Consider the following 6,744-nt stretch of genomic DNA (forward strand, 5'->3'; position numbering starts at 1 on the left):
ATACTATTGAAAAGTAGAATCAAAGGATTCATAGAGATTGTAATACTAAAATATTCAAAATAAAATACTACGATTGTTGCAATATTTTTCGGTCTTGATTTTATTTTCTCGACGCAAATTTATAGTCTACAAGGACCTTTGAAACTTTTGATTTTAGATATGTCCTAACATTAGTTTGGCCGAAAGTTTTTTTGTGAAACTTGTAATATTAAACATACCATAACATTTATGTGGCTATAAAAACTTTTCATTAAGGGTAAAATAAAAAGTTAAATAAACTATTTATATATTTAGCAAAGAGTCTTCTTTTTTTAAACAGATTAAAAAGAAAATAAATTTATATAAATTGAAACAGAGGGAATATTAACTTCTAAATCAATTAATTAGTTATTTATTATGTTAAATGTGAGGATTATATAATTGTATTAATTATTTAAGTATAAACATATTTCCTATGTGAAGAGATCAAAATTACATATTTCAATTAATAAACTTTGTCAAAAAACGAGAAAAATCTTCTTTATTTGTTGTTTGTTATGTATATTTTTCTTCATTCTTTTTCACACTTTCTTTTCTTAAGAAAAAAGAAAATCTTTTCTATTTAGTGCTATACAAATTAAAATAAAATATGATTTTGATTAAAATACTTGCGAAGATCTGATGGCTAATGGCTAGAGATTAAAATTATTTGGTGGACCATGAAGTGGTCAATGGTCAATAATATATTTCATTTTTCACCACTAAGTATTTGCTCTTAACTTTAGTATTGCGTATTAATCAAGTTTCCATCTTTTTCAAGGAAAATGACAAAATAAATAATGGAGTCAACAAGACTTGTTCATATTAATTAGGGGTTAATCATAATTTCAAGATGTTTTAGTTCCAAAATGTTTATTTTCTTCAATTAGCCTACATTTGCTAATTTTTAGGAAACTTCGTAGACATTTTCTATGGACTAACAACTTGTTTGGATGATTGTTACTTATTGTATTGCTATTTTAAATATAATATTTATTTTGATTGTTACTTAAATTTTATCGTATCGTATCGTATCGCTAAATCCGTCGTTACGTAACAACGAAAAGTGTCACTTCATGTAAGAACCAATTTGGTGTGGTCGCGTGTTACCTTGTCTTTTTCTCTTATCTCACCCTTTATTATTATTAAATAATTTTATTTTATCATTTACCCTACCTTTTTATATAATAATTTTATCTTGTATCATAATTTTTTTTTATATTGCAAGTTTATTCTTCATACTGATAGTGCATGATATCATGAAACAACAGTAAGCGATACAATTTATCCAAACATTGTATTTATCAAACGATTCAATATAGTATAATACAATACAATATAATACGATACATTATGAAACGATATGTAACAACCATCCAAACAAGCTGTAAGGTATTAATTTTTCTTCAGAATGTGCATTCTTATAGGGTGGTTCAAAAGTTTTGATAAAAGAAATCAACAAAAAAATATTAGGTGATTCGGAACCAAGTTAATTAAGTAACAAGTGCTACGAGTTCAGGGGTGAATCTAGCTTATAATTAACTTATGAGTTGATGTGAATCCAACAGCTTTTACCTAGATGTTGTATATTTATTTAGAAATTCACTAAATATCTCTAAATATTTATAAATTTAGTTATTCTTATAAATTAATTTGAGGCCGTTATACAGACCCAGACCCTACGGTGTGGGATAATACTAAGTATGTTGTTGTTGTTGTCGGACCCATAAACTTAATGGAGGCCTTATTTCTGGGACATCCAAAAAAAACCATCTCATTCAAAAAGCCCTTACTTACACCCATGCTTCCTTCTTCCCTTGATGAATCAATTGAACAACTTTACATATCAAAATGGAATTCCAAACCGCTATAAAAGCGAACGACTTGATCGCGAACTATAGTGTATGTTTGCTCGATCGACTGATCAATTAGAATCGGTTGGGCTTCGTTCAGGTAGTATTTAGTAATAAGCCTATCTTTTTAGGTCTTCGGTTGTCTACTTTCGTTCCACTCCTTTCCAACTTATTTCTCCGGTTCAACACTTTCAATACCGTGCCCCTTGTCCAGGGCAGCGGATGATCTAGAGAACCGAATTATCTCACGATTTCAATCCCTATTAGAAAAATATCTCCTGAACAATTCACGGGAATTCTATATCCGCCTCCGTTAATGAGATCAAATCTAATTGTGGTTAACGAAAGAGTCACTAACACCAACGTACGTGACTAAAGAGAAGTTGTTTTTGTCAAAGTCAACTGCGTGAATTAAATGATAACTTGATATTTATAATATAAGATCATTCTGAGAAAGTGATGAAGGAATTGTTGCTTTTGTTGTTTTCTTTGGAAATTTTGAACGACTTGATAATTCTAGTATTCACACTCATCGACGACTTCTAGCTTTTACTTTTCTAGATGCTAAAATTCCAATAGCACTATACAAATTGCAAACAATAATAAAGAAATATCACCGGCGCCTAGTCAGTTTTTTCGCATCTCGACTATTCTATTGCATATTATTTATTTTTTCCAACATGATTATTGAATAATTTTGCCTAGCAAAATTTAGATATATATAATAATAAAGAAATACTACTTAGATTATTTTCGTTTGTTTGATAAAATAAAGAAATACCGTAATGAAAGAAATGTAAGAGTTTGCCTCTAGGTATGTGACCAAATATGATCGTCCAATTCCTATAGAACGTATCACTAAATTACCCCTACAAAAGAATAACGTGAATCGTAAAGAAAAAGGTTCTTTATGAGATGGAAAATAAAAATTATTTTTCCCATATGAAGTTTGTAAATAAGTGATTATTTGCTACTAAGCAACAAATATTTGTCCTTCTACTAAACAATTGAACTCATAAATATACATTATAATATTTGTAGGATCATAAAGATTTTGAAGTCCTGAAAAACGAAATCAAAACTATAAAAGTGTGTATGTACTCGTTAATACTTGGGTATTATCATTTTTAGCATGCGCCAAAAATTATTTACATTTGGTAGTCGAAAAAGTATATAAATCTTGTATAATTTATGTATATAACATACAGAATGTATATATATACAAAAAATATACAAATTTATATATTTTTCAGCTATTATTTTTACAACGGCTATACAGTATCATTTTTCCGGGAGAAATTCAAAAATAGCCCGATTTATAAGTGGTCATTCAAAAAATAACCACAGTTTCAAAAGTAATCGAAATTTAGCCACTTTTCATGTAAAGATAAATCTGAACAAAAATTTTGTTCAAAATCTGGAAAATATTACAACATAATATACTGGAATTCCAGCATAAGTATACTGGTACTCCAGCATATTATAATGGAGTTCCAGCATAAGTGTACTAGAACTCCATTATAATATACTGGAGTTCCAGTATAATATACCGGTCCAGCATAATATGTTGGAAGTTCATACGCAAGTGCTCCAATCTCCAGTATATTCTGCTGGAACTTTCCGCGTGTTGGAATTCCAGCATAATATGCTGAAAGTCATACACAGATGCACCGATCTCCAGTATATTATGCTGGACCGGTCCCTATTACAGTAAAATGGTGGCTATTTTTTATTGACTTTGCAAACGCTAGCTATTTTTCATTGACTTTGCAAACGTTAGCTATTTTTGAATAACCAGTCCGAAAACTGGCTAGTTTTACCATTTTCCCTTAATACTTCCAATCCTCAGTGTCGGCCCATCTTATTCTTGAAGCCCATCCAGCATTTCTGGGCCTTTAAAAGAAAACTAGCAGCCCGAAACTTGTATGTAATTTTATCCAACGCACCAACTATTTGGTTTGGCCCAAAGATCCCAATATTTACACTTTATTAGAGGGTGGATTTGCAAGAATGGCCTTAAAAATGGGTGATATTGATTTTTCTGATCTAGCCCCATAGGCACAACTTCAAGTATAACAAGTATTACCCCTCGCTTTCCGAATGGACATCACTTTTGATTTTTGACCGTAAAAATTTGCCAATGGGGGCAAACGAAGGTCAAAAAATTAAGACTTCCATAAAGTCATCGAGTGTAATTTTCTGTAATTGGACCTCTCTTCACTAAAATAGCACGGTATAGCCATTTTTCGAACTGATCATTCAAAAATAACCACCGTTTACGAAGTCAATAAAAATAGCAACTATTTTGCTGCAATAGAGACCGGTCTCGCATAATATACGGGAGTTCGGTGCATCTGTGTACGAACTCCAGCATATTATGCTGGACCGGTATACTTTGCTGACTCCTGTATAATATACGGGAGATTGAAGCACCGGTGCTCCAAACTCCAGTATATTATACTGGACATTTATACTTGTTGGAACTCCAGTATATTATGTTGGAGTTCTAGTGTACTTATGCTGGAACTCCAACATATTATGCGGGAGTTCCAGCATTGTTATCATGGAACTCCCGTATAATATGCTAGAGTTCAAGCATACTTATGCTGGAACTCCAGTATAATATACGGGCGTATTTTCCGGGTTTTAAACAGTGTTTTCGCTCACATTTATCTTTACATGAAAAATGGCTAAATTTCGATTACTTTTGAAACTAGGCTATTTTTGAATGACCAGCTGTAAATCTGGCTATTTTTAAATTTCTCCCCTCAACCTCAAGCATAAAAGGAACCAACTCTAAACTACGATCAAACAACTTTATTAATACCAGCACAATTTGAAGTTAAAATATGACATCTACCACAATCATTTACCATTGCATGGTAGAAAACTGCAAAAAGAAAATTTTTAACTCTGAGTTTTTACAAAAATTTCACTATATTAATCCTTTGTAGTCTTGAATCCTATATACTTTTTTTTTTACGCGGAGAGAGTAGTAAATGGGATGTTATGAGAAAATAATAGCCTGTTTGGCCAAGCTGCAAACATCAGCTTATTTTGAGAAGTGTTTTCTCAAAAGTACTTTTGGTGATAAACAATTTGTGTTTGGCTAATTAATTTGAAGAAAAAAAATGCTTTTAGGATTAGAAAAACTTGGCCAAACAAGCTATAAAACAATTAATGTAGCTTGTCCAGTGTGAAATGCTATTCAATTATGAAGTTGGCCGAATCTCTCACCCTTAATCAGAGGTTCCGGTACAAGTTTTAGAACTGAAGAAATTCCTAACCCACCTTAACTGGCACATATTATGAATTAAGATTAGTCAGGCCACTAAGTGGGCGTTTGGACATAAGAATTATAAAATTCCAAACAAATTCAAGTGAAAATGATATTTGAAAATTAGAGTTATGTTTGGACATGAATATAATTTTGCGTTGTTTTTGAAGTTTCCTGAGTGAAATTTTTGAAAAATAACTTTTTGGAGTTTTTCTAATTTTCAAAAAATTCAAAAATGCATCTTGAAGTGAAAATTGAAAATTTTATGAACAAACAATGATTTTGAAAAAAAAAATTGAAAAAAAAAAGGAAAAAATTTCTTACGTCCAAACGGGCTCTAAGTGACTGATGTCAAGTTTAAAATACCTAAAAATTTAAAACACAAGATTGTCAAGTTTTGAAGGAAAGCTTTGGCCAGATGATTCTCGATAGTTCTTGAATTGAATAAAAAAGACGACCAAATATATACATATTTAATTAATTAATTAAGGAGGAAAAAACATAAGTAGGCCATATTTAAGAAATTTTTTTAGTTATCTAACAGTAATAGGTATTCTACCAAAAAGGTACCTAAATAATTATATTTTTAGCATGAAACTATAAATATGGACCCAGAATCACGATTTAAAAAATCTAAAGCATTTAATTCCAAAAAAAAATCCAAAGCAGTTCTGATTCTTTGTTTGTCCCTCATTTCTTGAAAAAGCAGTAACAACTTAAAAAAAATTATCTGCCACGTGGAATGTCTACTAACTAGTGGGCAACGTTATACAAGAAGGAATCCTGGCAGGAGCGGGAATTCGGGTTATGACGGGATGGATAAGAAACTTTTCCTCATAATCGAAGGTTTCGATTTTAAGCTTTGAAAATAAAAAAAATTATAACATGAACCATTTCCCCCCTATAATGACCCTCACGTGCGCATCCAAATTAATCGTAACTCCAATAGCACCAAATAATAACATACCCAATATTATCCTATAGTGTGAGGTCTGGGAAGGATAATGTGGACGCAGACCTTATCCTTACCTTATGAGGATAGATGTTGTTTCCAATAGACACTCGGTTCAGAAAAGTATAAGCACCATATTAATGAAAATATAGACAAGAAGGAACAACACAAAAAAGCCATATAAAAGCAGAATAAAAATAACATGATAGTAAGGTGATCAACAATGAAAGAAAACAACAGTTAGTAATAAAAACCTATTACCAACATAAAGAGAGACTGTGTGTCAATACTATTGTTATGAACACTCAAGACTACCTACCCTACTACCCTAATCCTCGACCTCCATACCTTCTTATTAAAGATCATGTCCTCGGTCAGCTGAAGTTGAGCCATGTCTTGCCTAATCACCTCTCCTCACCTCATCTTCGGCCTATCTATACCTCTCCGTACACCATAGGTGCTCCAATATCAACCTCTCATACCTCGTCACGGGGCAACTGTGCTCTTCCTCCTCATATGACGAAACCACCTAAGACGCGTTTCCCGCATCTTATCCTCAATAGGGGCCACATCCACGCCTTGTCGCGAATAACTTAATTCCTTATCCTATCTTACCTGATGTCCAATAGTACCAAACATTAAAT

Source organism: Nicotiana sylvestris, chromosome 12 (assembly GCF_000393655.2).
Source record: "Nicotiana sylvestris chromosome 12, ASM39365v2, whole genome shotgun sequence".
NCBI classification, from domain to species: Eukaryota; Viridiplantae; Streptophyta; class Magnoliopsida; order Solanales; family Solanaceae; genus Nicotiana; species Nicotiana sylvestris.